This window comes from Pinus tabuliformis, chromosome 2_1, assembly GCF_031772625.1.
Source record: "Pinus tabuliformis cultivar Carrire ecotype Pingquan chromosome 2_1, CPIR1, whole genome shotgun sequence".
NCBI classification, from domain to species: domain Eukaryota; kingdom Viridiplantae; phylum Streptophyta; class Pinopsida; order Pinales; family Pinaceae; genus Pinus; species Pinus tabuliformis.
In genome coordinates, this window is record NC_142299.1 from 276,570,165 (window position 1) to 276,584,065 (window position 13,901).

General features: G+C 37.9%; 1 pseudogene; it reads right to left on the reverse strand.

The window, feature by feature from the left end:
* The window catches only part of LOC149199846 (uncharacterized), a 63,230-nt pseudogene extending 51,023 nt beyond the window's left edge, over positions 1–12,207 (reverse strand).
* Positions 12,208–13,901: the final 1,694 nt, after the last annotated feature.

Genomic DNA, 13,901 nt, shown 5'->3' on the forward strand with positions numbered 1-13,901 from the left:
TATACGCTCTTTTGCCGAGACGAACCTGCGTACAGATCTGCAAATATTGACTCAGAACTTTGTTGCAATTCCAGACTTCAGACAAACCCAGATCATGATAGATAACGAATAAAACAGACGCAAAACATCAGATCTAGCCTCAACCAATATCAGATCATACAAGAATAAGTCATTTCAGGTCTCATGACCCTGATCCAATATTGAACTCAAGGTGCACATAAATATTTCAGATGTAGTCCCAAACATGACCCTGCAACAAAAAATATACTTCTGGCCTGATGATCCTCTCTTCTTTATATAGTTTTTGGCCTTTCTCAATACCATGGACGGAATCCACTTAGGACCAATACCTTGGATCAAATACCACAGACTGAATACCTCAGACTAAATACCTAGGTTCAATATCATGGTCCAAAGATACCTTGGACCAAATACCTCAAACCAAAACCATGGTTTTCAACATGTACCTGCTTTTCGTTCTATGGGAGTGTGTGTGTACGTTATACGCTATTTCTGTTCTAAGTGCATGCGTGTATACGCTGCTTGGACTAAGTGAACCTATGTGTATCTATTAAACTGCTCTTACATCATCTTTTTCCTTAAACGTGTTTATTCTCATCAATAGACCTTAGTTCCATCTTCTTGATCCTCTGTACCACTGCCCTATTGCCTCTGAATATGCCTGTTAGCCTCCTATCAAAACTGAGTTGACATGTAGAGTTACCATCAAAGAAAATACTTGTATCATAATGCCAAAAAAAGCAAGGCCTATATACTCCTCTGCCTACTCATATTCAGCCTTGGGAATCCATATCCATGGATTAGATGTCAAGCCTTCCTTCTACTAAGCATGGAGAGGACTTTGTGTTCGTGGTCATTAAAATATTTTTCAATATGGACATTTTGGTGGCCTACAAGAAGAGTATCATAGCAGAAGCCACTCTTAAGCTCTTCTTTGAACAAGTGTGGGTACATTTTTGGATCCCACAGTTCATTATCTCAAAGCGGCACAGTAGGTTCCTAAGTACATTCTTTTCGAGCCTTTGTTGATGCTTGATACCAAGCTCACTAAGTCCATGACCTTCAACCCCAAAACTAATGGCCAAACAGAGGTCATCGACTGGATGATTGTGCAATTTTTTGAAATGTACAACTTGAAGCATCCATGCACATTGGATGAAAGTCTCCCGTATGTCTATCATAGATAAAAAAATGCTCTCCATAGCTCGACTGACCACAAACCATTTCAAGTGGGGTTGGGATTCCTACCACTATGCCCTATTGATGTGGACATACCATTTGTAGCTACTCAATCATATTCGGCTCATGTCCAGTCTAAAGCTGACCAGGCTAACAAATTCATTAAGCACATTCAGCAGATCTTCCGAAAGGTCCATGACATATTGGATAGAGCCAATGCTAAGTACAAGCAGCGTCATGATCAACATCGAGTGTCGCATAAGCTACAGGTGGGAAACAAATTTTGGTTACATTTACCAAAGGAGTGCCTCACTGGGCCATAGTGAAAGCTTCCCCTGCTTTGATATGGGTCGTACACAATCACTAAGGCTATAAAGGACAATTCCTTCGAGCTCAACATTCCATCGTTTATTCGTTTGCACCAAATATTCAATGTGGACTGGTTGTGACCATACTTTCCTCGATTATTAGACACATCTGATTTTGTCGAGCAATTGACACCAACAGAGCTTAACCCAAGCTTCATAGAGAAATCCAAAACTAACGAGATCATGGACACATAGAGCAAAAACACTCTCTAGCAGAGGATCTAGCTATATCGAGTTGTGAAAGCAAGCTAACTCTTGCACGAGGGCAAGTGGTTCATGAGGGACCAGGTTCAACAAAAATTTCCTCACCTCATTGAGGCTCCGCATGCAATGGGGACCATTTTTTCCTAGGGGGGCGGACTGGTCCAGGTGGATATTGGTGGCCACCTACCTATTCCAGCTAGACCTCTAGTCTATTTCATCTGTTTCCTTGATTATATCAACATTTACTATTTTTAGTAGTTTTTGAAATCCTAAACTTCCAGAGTTGTTTTAACCCCCTAAACAGTGTTTTTTTTAGGTTTGTGGCAAGCTATGTGGCATGTGGAAATTGTTATGGTAATCAGAGAGATATTTCCAACAAGGTATCAAACACGCCAAACAAAGATCATATGACCAAGTTACTACCCCAAGACGTTGGCTACCCAACTAACCCTAACAGGGCCCACAAACTCTTGGTGTTTCATCTCTTAGGGTTAGGGTTTTAGTTGTTTATGATTTTCCTTTGTTGTTCAATAATAAAAAATTTCTTGAGACTCATTGTAACACAATTCAAAGGCACATAGTCTCGACATCTCTTCTCACAGATAAGCTACCATTTCCCAAGCTAGTTTATTTCCATTATGTATGTAAGAATATTTTAGTTCTTTGATATTAATGAAATGGATTTTTATTTTCACCGCATCTCTATGTTTATGTTTATATCCGTATCTTTTTGCATTCCTACATAAGTCCATATTATTTTCCTCTTACAATTTTTAAGTCCCCAAAACCCATCTCTCACATGAAAAACCATGTAACAACACAATTATTATTACTAGAGGCCAAATATCCATTGTAGAGGGACTATGTGATGGTTTGAATATCAATCATGGCCTAGAGATTCACTTTTTTTAGTAAGAAGATATCCATGTAGAAACATAAATAAGGCATAGCTTGAACATTACAGAGGTTCAAGATCTTTCCATCAAAGTAAACAATGTCAAAAAAGGTCATCGAGATAAATAAATGGTAAAAGTACTAAAATATTATTATTAGCTTAACACTCTATTATTACATGCAAGTTTCTAAAGCACATGCACATTTTTTGAATGCCTATTTAGTGGACAACAAGGTAGCCTCGTTGGCCGTTTAGAGGTAAAGGAATGCACGTGCATTCTTGTGAGAGTGCATTTTAGAAATCCCCATTTTCATTTTTTCAATCATCAAATTCATGCAAGGTATCTATGGCGCGCCTATGAAAAATAATAACTTGGGATGTTTCATCATTGGTCCTACCTTTTCCATCCCAGTAAAGAATGTTTTTATTCCTTATTTTATAATTCCTTTAAATTCACATAGAATATGTAAGTATTTTCTCATGTAGAATATTCAAAAAGTATCATGAAACTTGAATTGATAGGTGATTGGTACCATTTATAAGAGACAAGAGCATCTACAAATGCTAAGTGCTCTAGATTCTCTTAGCTACCAGAATTAACCAAGATCTTTTATTCCTGTGATGTTAGTAGAATTGCATGTGAAAGAATACGAAAATACACATTTGAATACTTTAAATTATATGGAACATAAAGGAAACCATCAAATAAAATAAGACACACAAGTTGGTAATAGAGTTCACCCGGTGTGGGTTATGTCTTTGGGTACGATGTTAACAGTGGGGAGCTTTCTTCATTAATTGCTACAAGATGATGGTCAATACATGATGTGTTCTTCTTCAATACAAGGAAGAACTCCCTTGACTAGAGTGACATGTCTCTCCATGAGACGCTCTTCTATAAGAACTCTCACTCATAAAATTTCTCCTTTAGCATGATAAAATATCTAACTCTCACATGAAGTGGTACACAAGTATCCTCCAAAAAAATGGCAAACAAGGATCTCAACAGTAGATCATCATCTCAACAAAAAATAAAAGAAGACATGGAATCAATGTATCTTATACCTCCACTTCTGGGGATGGACAGAAAATGCACACCTCTACTGAATAAATGAATTGCACGGTTTAATTCTTACCAAAAAATCATGAAATCTAACTGTAAACTTGACCCATTTCTAACTCAATCAAATTTGGGCTCCAGGGGAATCTCAAAGATTCTTTTCTGTGGGCTAGTAGAAATTTGGCTACTCAGATCACAAAATTGATCACATCATCATGTTCCTTGTCAAAGACTGAGAAAAATGAGTATATAGTTGGGTTGTTTATGAAATCGTCATTTTCAAGCCTCTAGGGAATCTTTTAGATTCCATGTAGATTCCTATGCCAAGGTTCCACTTTCATGGGTCTGCCTTCAAAATTTTTCTTCTAAAAACCCCACTGCTCTTAACTTCATTTGAGTATAAACATGGCATAATTTTATCTCTAAAAAATCTACTCCAAGGGAATCTTACAGATTCCTCAATATTCTCCTGTTCATCATTCTGCCCTCCTTGATAGGCATGTTTTGTTAGGATTTCACTGATGCATGCTCCTTCATCCTCCTAGTTGAATGGGAAAAATGAGTTTATATAAAATTTGGGTCAATGGATTTACCAACGTTGACTGTTGGCTCATTGGTTTAAATAAGGTGGTAGTTTTTGTGGGGTTGGGGGTTCAAAACCCCTCCTAACCGAAATTGGAGCGTTGGCTTTTTTGTGTTAATTTTTTTGCCATGTGCTGCTACATGTGATAGCACATGGGGCTACCACATGGGGTGGTCTGGCAACCTAGTTGACACAACTTCGATACCCTCCAACCTCCATTTTTGGTTGGTCGTCGGCGATATTAATATAAAACATATATAGTATATGTTTAACAACTGTGACCAGGGGTCGGCCATGTCTGCCAGCATTGCTCGCCCTATTTCATTTAATATTTTTTATTTTAAAAACAATTTGGTAAAAAAAAGTGAGTCGAAATTTTGGGTTCACCAAAAATCTTAAAGAGGTAACAATTGCGCCCTTTTCCACTATCAGAAACTGTCACCGTGAAGTGCCATTTTTCTGCCGATTTAACTGCGACAAAATTTGGCGGGTTCTGCCAATTTATCTAGTCCACCAATTTTACTTTTACTCCAAATTTAGTTGACACTTTGCCAAATTTAGCTGGTGGGCCTAGTTGACCAAAACGTTGACTATGATTATCTTGAGCATACGAACTCAAATTTGAATTTCGTATACATCGTTGGAATGAGGACGATGAGTTGTTCGATCTGGTCCCAGTCCTCACGAAATCTGAAGACTTTTATTTTTGAGATTTTCTGACACCACCTTTGAATTTTGAGTCTTTCTCAAGCCACCTAGAACATTACTCCCCATTGAGGAGATTTTGGTCCTCCAAAAGCGTGAACACTATCTGCAACTTGTTGTACTCCCTTGTCTGCACAACAAGTTCTCTAATGTGCCATGCTTCCTTGTTGGGTCCCTATAATACTAGTGATTACCCCATTACTATTGTAGTTATACCCCCTATTTATATTGTTGTGCCCCTATTATCTCCATATTGTTATTTCTGTGCCCCATAGAATCCCTCTATTGTTATTTTTGTGGCTTTATATTATTATTGTTAGGTCGGCTGGATTATATTGTGACTCCTTAGACTACTATATATAGAAAGGAGGTTTTTTCATTTGTATAATCCAAGAATTGTCCATTTATGTAATGTAAAGGAGGTTGCCCCCTCGAAGAGGCTGAATTCTAAGGCGTGGATCTCTCTTTTCTATCTTTTTGTGAGCTGGTTTCATAACATTTGGTATCAGAGCTTTGGATTCTAGGGTTTCGCTGCTCCAAACAGGTCATCGTGGCATTTTTGATATAACTTTTTTTCTGTGACGTTTCAGAAGTCGCAAAAAAAACCCATTTGAGAAGAATTGGTGCTGAACCTTGGGTCCGAATTTCAGAGATTTTCGCGTGATATGTTCGGAGATATAGTCTGAGGAAGTTGGCCTTTTTGCAGACTTCTGAATTACATTCAAAACAGGTGACTTGGGGAAAATCGTCATAACTCTCTCTCTGAGGATCGGATTGAAATTTCGTCAGACGTTACAGAAAGAGGACGGACTTTAGTTTCTTTTGTGTGTGTTTTAGATTCAAAGTTTGAAACAGGGACTCGTGGCACATCGTACAAGTTCGCTCTACTGAACCAGTCTAAAAGCAAGTCACTGTGGGAGATTTCACATAACTCTTCCTTGGAGAATCCAATTTGGCTCAGACTTGTGGCATTGGAAAGAGGACGCAGAAGGCTACTACAGGTAGCAATTTCAGAATTGGATGATCTGATATTACAAAGATACATCAGATTCAATATCAGGCTTCTCTACAGTGAAAAAAAAGGTGTGTAGTTTTTTTTTTATTTTTGTGTAAGCTTGGTTTAACGGAATTCAAAGGGCATAGTAAAGCATTATTATTGGTAACTGATGCCCCGAGGAAAGAAAATGCAAACACCTAGTAAGGAACCTGAAAGCTCTAGCATGACTCATGAAGAAGAGGAAGAAATGCTACATGATATATCAAAATTACAAGAACAAGTGCAACAAATGTCACGCTCACAAAAGCTAACAGAAGCTAAGGTAAATTGCGTGGAATCTAAGATAAAGGGTATGGAAGCTAAGATGGAGGATTCGATGGCAAATTTGAAGATAGATTTGAAGACAGACATGGAAGAATTGAAGAAGTTGCTACAAGAAAGGGTCACTAATGGTGAAAAGGTAGTAAAGGAAACTCATGATGAGAACAAAAGAAATGTTAATCATGATTCCATAGACTCTAATGTTGGATCGAAGACTCACCATGTTCCAAAAATCGATATGAGGAAGTTTGATGGCAAGGATCCCGCCACATGGATATTACAGATGGAGCAATTCTTCGATCTCAATAATGTGCAAAACACACAAAAGGTACGTATGGCAACTTTATATTTGGAACCAAATCAGTTTGTATGGTATCAATGGCTTTGTTCTCGTAAACAATTTATCACTTGGGCAATTTTTACGGAAGAATTGATAGCACATTATGAGGATACAAAAAGCAACACTTTTTTTAGCCAATTGATAAGTCTCAAACAAAAGGGTTCAATAATGGAGCACATTGAGGAGTTCCAAAAATTGAACATAAGGGTAAAAGATATTCCAGAGGAGCATAGGATTGATGTGTTCATAGGGTCTTTAAAGGATAATATCCAACATGATGTGCGCCTTTGGGAACCTGATTCATTAGAGAAGGCATTCAGGTTAGCAAGAAAAATGGAAAGCAAAATTATGGCAACTAGGAAGCATACCATTCACAACTATAAAGACGGAAGTGTTGTTGCCCATAGTCTTCCACAACCTACAAGGTTGACACCACAACAATTGGAAGAAAAAAGAGCAAAAGGGCTTTGTTACAATTGTGATAGCAAATACACAAAAGGTCATAAGTGTGCTGAGAAGAAATTATTCTACATAGATTGTGAAGAGGAAGAAGAAAAGGAGCAAGAAAGGTCAAAAGAAGAGGATATATTCCAGGAACAAAGCCTAGATGAAGAACAAATAAATCCGACCATATCTTGTAATGCATTGGCGGGAATTACCACTCCTCAAACCATCAAGATAGAAGGACAAATCAAGAAGAAAAAGGTAATAGTGTTGATTGATTCAGGAAGCACCCACAATTTTATTCATTGTAGGGTAGCAAAAGAATTGAATTGCTTCCTATATCCAGCACCAGAGTGTCAAGTGATGATTGCAAATGGAGGAACAATAAATTGTTCTGGAAAGTGCCATAATATCAAGCTATCCATGGGAGAATATGTATTGACTAGCCCAATGCTTTCCATTCCAATGGGAGGTTGATGTTGTACTAGGAGTCCAATGGCTACAATCCTTGGGTACAATAGCTTTTAATTTTCAAGAACTTTTCATGAAATTTTCTGTGGAAGGAAAGGAAGTTGAATTAAGGGGTATTGCAGGGAAACCAGGAAAGATAATCAGCTCTAATGGCATGACAAAGCTTCTAAAAAAGGAGCAAAGAGGTGTAATTGCACAATTATGTTCGCTAGATGTTTCCACATTGGAATCATCTATTTCTCCAGATCTCCAAAAAGTCCTGGACAATCATTCCAAGGTATTTGAGACTCCCAAAGGTCTCCCACCTATGCGTGATCATGATCATGCTATTCATCTGATTCCAGGAAGTGTTCCTCCAAACATCAGGCGTACAGATATCCATATGTCCAAAAAAGTGAAATTGAACGTATGGTTGCAGAAATGCTAGAGGCTGGTATAATTCAACCAAGTCAAAGTTCTTTCTCAGCTCCAGTAGTATTGGTGCACAAGAAGGATGGATCATGGCGCATGTGTCCAGATTATAGGGAGCTCAACAAGCTCACTATTAAAGATAAGTTCCCCATTCCTGTTATTGATGAATTACTGGATGAATTGCATGGATCAATTTACTTCACCAAGTTGGATCTTCGTTCGGGATATCATCAAATCAGAATGAAGATTGAAGACATTTCGAAAACGGCATTTAGAACTCATGAGGGTCATTATGAATTTTTGGTCATGCCTTTTGGCCTTACCAATGCACCTTCAACATTTCAAGGTTTGATGAATTCAATTTTCAAACCATTCCTTAGAAAATTTGTGTTAGTATTTTTTGATGATATACTAATCTACAGCAAGTCTTGGAAGGATCATGTTGAACATGTTGACAGGGTGTTACAACTATTGGAGGAGAAACAATTATATGCAAAAAGATCCAAATGTTTCTTTGGAGTCCAGGAGGTGGAATATTTGGGTCATATTGTATCTCATGAAGGAGTTAAGGTAGACCCTAGCAAAATTAAAGCCATTAAGGAATGGAAAATCCCCACATCCATAAAGCATCTGCGAGGATTTCTTGGGTTGACAGGGTATTATCGCAAGTTTGTTAAGAATTATGGGAGAATAGCAGCACCTCTAACAACATTATTGAAGAAAGATTCATTTTCATGGACTTCGGAAGCAACAAAGGCCTTTGAACATCTTAAAGAGGCAATGTGCCAAGCACCGGTCTTAGCTACACCGGACTTCACAAAAACCTTTATTGTGGAATGTGATGCTTCAGGAAATGGAATTGGTGCTGTTCTAATGCAAGATGAAAGACCCATTGCTTTTGAAAGTCGTCCAATCAAGGGAAAGTTTTTAAGCAAAGCTATTTATGAGAAGGAAATGTTGGCAATACTCCATGCACTTAAGAAATGGCGACCCTACCTAATGGGAAGACACTTCAAGGTAAAAACGGATCATGATAGCCTTAAATACTTTTTAGAACAAAGATTATCCTCTGAAGAGCAACAAAAGTGGGTCACAAAGATGTTGGGTTATGACTTTGAAATCATCTACAAAAAAGGGAAGCAAAATGTGGTGGCAGATGCACTCTCAAGAAAGGATGAGGATGTGGAAGCATTGTTGTGTGCCATTTCTATTATCCAACCAGATTGGATAAACGAAGCAAAGGAGGAATGGAAGAATGACGAAGAAGTGTGGGCACTTATTCAAAAGCTACAACAAGATTCCAGTACTTCTGATACATTTAGCTGGCAAAATGATTCGTTATGGTACAAAGATCGCTTATACCTCTGTAAGAATTCCCAGCTAAAACAAAAGATTCTTATGGAATTGCACACTTCTCCCTTAGGAGGGCACTCAGGATTTTTAAAAACTTACCACAGGGTTAAGAAGGAATTTTTTTGGGATGGCCTTAAATCAGATATTCAAAAGTTTGTGGCGGAATGTTTGGTTTGCCAGCAAAATAAAGTTGAAACAATTAAGACACCAGGTCTATTACAACCTTTATCCATTCCAAGCCAACGTTGGGAGGAGGTTTCAATGGATTTTATCACAGGTTTACCCAAGTCTGAGGGAAAGAGTGTCATCATGGTGGTAGTTGACAGACTTACCAAGTATGCACACTTTTGTGCATTATCACATCCATTTAAAGCCAGTACAGTTTCTACTGCATTTATGGAAACAGTTCAAAAGCTACATGGAAACCAAAAGATTATTGTAAGTGACAGAGATCCCATTTTCACTGGAAATTTTTGGACAGAATTATTTTCTTGTCTTGGTACTCAGTTAGCTCATAGCTCATCTTATCATCCTCAATCTGATGGGAAAACTGAGATAGTAAACAAATGTTTGGAAGGATATCTTCGTTGCTTTGTATCTGATAAACAGACACAATGGGTCAAATGGTTGCCTCTGGCTGAATGGTGGTATAACACTTCCTTCCATACAGCAACAAAAATGACCCCATTTATGGCACTTTATGGGTATCAACCACCATCCATCACATCATATTTAAGAGAAAATTCTAAGGTTCAGGCAGTGGAACATCACATCGAACATCAACAACAAGTCCTCCAACTCTTAAAGGATAACCTTGTGTTGGCACAAAATAGAATGAAACAACAGGCAGATCAACATCGCAGTGAAAGAAATTTTGATGTAGGTGATTGGGTATTCCTACGGCTACAACCATATAAGCAAATGTCCCTAAAGCAAGCTAAGAAGGATAATAAATTATCACCAAAGTATTATGGTCCGTACAAGGTGTTGGAAAAGATTGGTACTATGGCATACAAATTGGAGCTTCCTGCAGCTTCTCGATTGCACCCAATTTTCCATGTTTCATGTTTAAAGAAGGTTATAGGTGACAAGCTCCCAATTCAAACAATATTGCCAGAACTTGACGAGGAAGGAAAAATTATATTGGAACCGGAAGCAATCACAGAAACAAGAACTCGACAGCTACGAAATCGATCAATTTCAAAGTATCTTATCAAGTGGAAGAACTTATCCGCTGAAGATTCCACATGGGAGGATGAGAATTTTATGCAGAAGTATCCAGAACTGCTCAAGCGTTGAGGACAACACTTTTTTGAAGGAGAGGGGCATGTTGGGTCCCTATAATACTAGTGATTACCCCATTACTATTGTAGTTATACCCCCTATTTATATTTTTGTGCCCCTATTACCCCCATATTGTTATTTCTGTGCCCCATAGAATCCCTCTATTGTTATTTTTGTGGCTTTATATTATTATTGTTAGGTCGGCTGGATTATATTGTGACTCCTTAGACTCCTATATATAGAAAGGAGGTTTTGTCATTTGTATCATCCAAGAATTGTCCATTTATGTAATGTAAAGGAGGTTGCCCCCTCGAAGAGGCTGAATTCTAAGGCGTGGATCTCTCTTTTCTATCTTTTTGTGAGCTGGTTTCATAACATTCCTTCTCCTTCACTTTTGTAATTTAGGGTCATAAGTCATGAACTGACACTTGTACTCTATGCAAACTTGTAGTACATCTTGCAAAATACATGTCCAATTACGTGACCTATCATGACCCAAGCAAACCCCTTATATTGGACACCTAATCCTCAATGGGTTAGTGTGGAAGCCGAATCGACAAAAGGATTGCCAGAGACCTTGGGATGTGGAACCCAATGGTCAAACCATGTACTATAAATCTATATCATTTGTTAATAAAAATGTATTCTCATGTTTTATCTTTCAGATTATGTTGCTGCCCATGTGTGTTTAACATGGTATTAAAGCAGGCATAGTCCTGCCCTACATAATTTCTTTGAGCCATTTGTTTTATGGTCTTTATGAGAAGGTCCTATTTTTAGTATTCCTGCCTTTGTAACTCCTTGTATCAGTCTTTCTACCATATTTTCTCTCTGCGCCCTCTGATCTCCGTGGGTTGTGCATAATTTTCCTTTTTGCGGTCTCTGGGCTCTCTTCATAACCATTGCATGCATGACTTAATGCTCCACTAATTTGGCCTCTGTCAGAAACACATTTTCTCATTTTTTGGCATTGTCTGCAATTGTCAGTGCTCTTTCTTTGTAAAATCCATTTTTCGTTTGGCCATTTCATTAATTATAACCCTTGTCCCGATTTTCTGTGCATTGAATGCTCTATTGCAATTGTTGGTTCGACTGAACAGTGCTGGCTTGCTGCTAGGCAATCTGCTGCAACTGTACTATGTACATTTTTGTGGCCTTACAACCACTGAATTTAAAAGCACTATCGAGCTATAATGACACTAGGATATAAGCCAAAAACCCGTGTGGTGCATTGAATGCTCACCGTTCACTATTTTCTGATCAAGGACTGTCGTTCCGATTTGTGGACTGAATTTGGCTTTGCCTCCCGTTCAGTGTGAGCATTTCTTTCGAGAATTTCAAGTGCGACCCCAACGAAGCTATTATTTGTTCACCCGTGCAACTCTCCTCATTCACCCGTGCTTGCTTTGACCCTATCCATTTGCCTATAATTGATTTCTGCGTTGATATTCGCTTCGCTACTTCTGGCCGACCTGTGCAATTTCTAATTTAGGCACAGGGCTTTCCATATTCTTTCCTTGTTCCGCGCATGATTCTTGGGTGTAATCAAAGCTATTATCCAGTCTCTCCATCGCCTGTTATTACCTTTCACTGAAGCAACATTACAAGGCAGCAATTGATAGAATGGTGGAGGCTCGTTGGAACAGAGAGTGAAACACTGATCATTGTTGCATTGTTCATAAATTTTATGAATTATGAATTAATCATTGCTGCTTTTGCAATGAACCTAAACCTGAGCTAAGTCATTCTGTTAATATTTGAAGGTCAAAAGCGTCAATATGGAATTGAAATCAAGTCTCAGAGGAGCAAGCCATGATCGACGAAGAATTTTCACCTCTTCTGTTGTAGCCCGATAAACATCCACACCACCCATCTCTTGCAGTGGCTTCAGCCCACCTGTGGCGACCCTAGCATTGGTGAAAATCTTGCATATGTTGTACGCAAGAACTCTCTCCACGCTGATATATATCACGCTACTCCCTCCATGTATATATATGCTACTCCATAACGCTATCCTGGTATATATCACGTTGCTCCATATATATATGTATATATATATATATATATATATATATATATATATATATATATATATATATATATATATATCTATATATATATATATATATATATCTATATATATATATATATATATATATTTATATATATACGCTGCTCCATTCTTGTATTACGTAAAAGAATTTACGCTGTCCCATATTTTGTTTAACACTATCACTTCTCTTACTTTGTCCCTTTGCATTTTATCAACACATTTTCTATTGAATAATCTCTGCACTGGTCCTTTTACACTGAACGTCGTACTTTATATGCTACGTTGGTTCATATATATCTGTACATGCGTTAAAATGCATTGAAGCCATTTCCTATCTTGTGAATATTATTGAACAATGCGTTTGGATAGTTCTGTTGATTAGGCACATCACCACATTATGTTGTTTGCCCTGATTCGCATCGCCCTATTATGTAATGAAATTATATAACACCGTTCACTGCATCTGGTTGGAATTTTATGTCAAGTGGACTGTCAGTAATTAAATCCACTTAGCGCTCTAAAGTTGGTCTTACCTACAATGAAGTCTTGCTTTTAGTTGTGACTCTGTTTCTATTTCCATATCAATGATGTAATTATATGAGCCCGAGAGGTGAGAGAACCATCACCCACACAAAATGACTACAATGACGAAATCAGGCACGCAATATGGATCCTGCAGCAAGAGAGGTGGATTATAGCTGGTGTTTTGCAAAAGGGTACACTGAGTTTTGTCATTCGGATTTTCAATTGTTGCATACTTGTTTTGTGTATTCTATCATCTATTTTTGGCATAGTCCATGGTTGTTTGAAGCAGGAGATGCAGTCTCTCTTGGTTTTTAAAGGCGGTTTACATGATCCTGCCGGGCGTTGAAATGTCCATGGAGACCATGCTAGTTGTGCATTAAAATTTCTTCAAGAGCTGTGCTAGATGGTCCATTGGAATGCTACATTGAATGATGAGATGAGTTTTGGGCATGAGTGATTGATGAAGTCACCAATGAATGAACTTCAACAATATTGCATGGCTTTTCTGAACATGGTCACTATTTCAGAAGAGGATGTGTTGGTTATACTGAGGTGCGGATATATGTTGAAGAGGTAGCCAATGCTGAAGCAAACCGTGAGTTAATGCCATCATAGACAGTGCATATATATATATATATATATATATATATATATATATATATATATATATATATATATATATATATA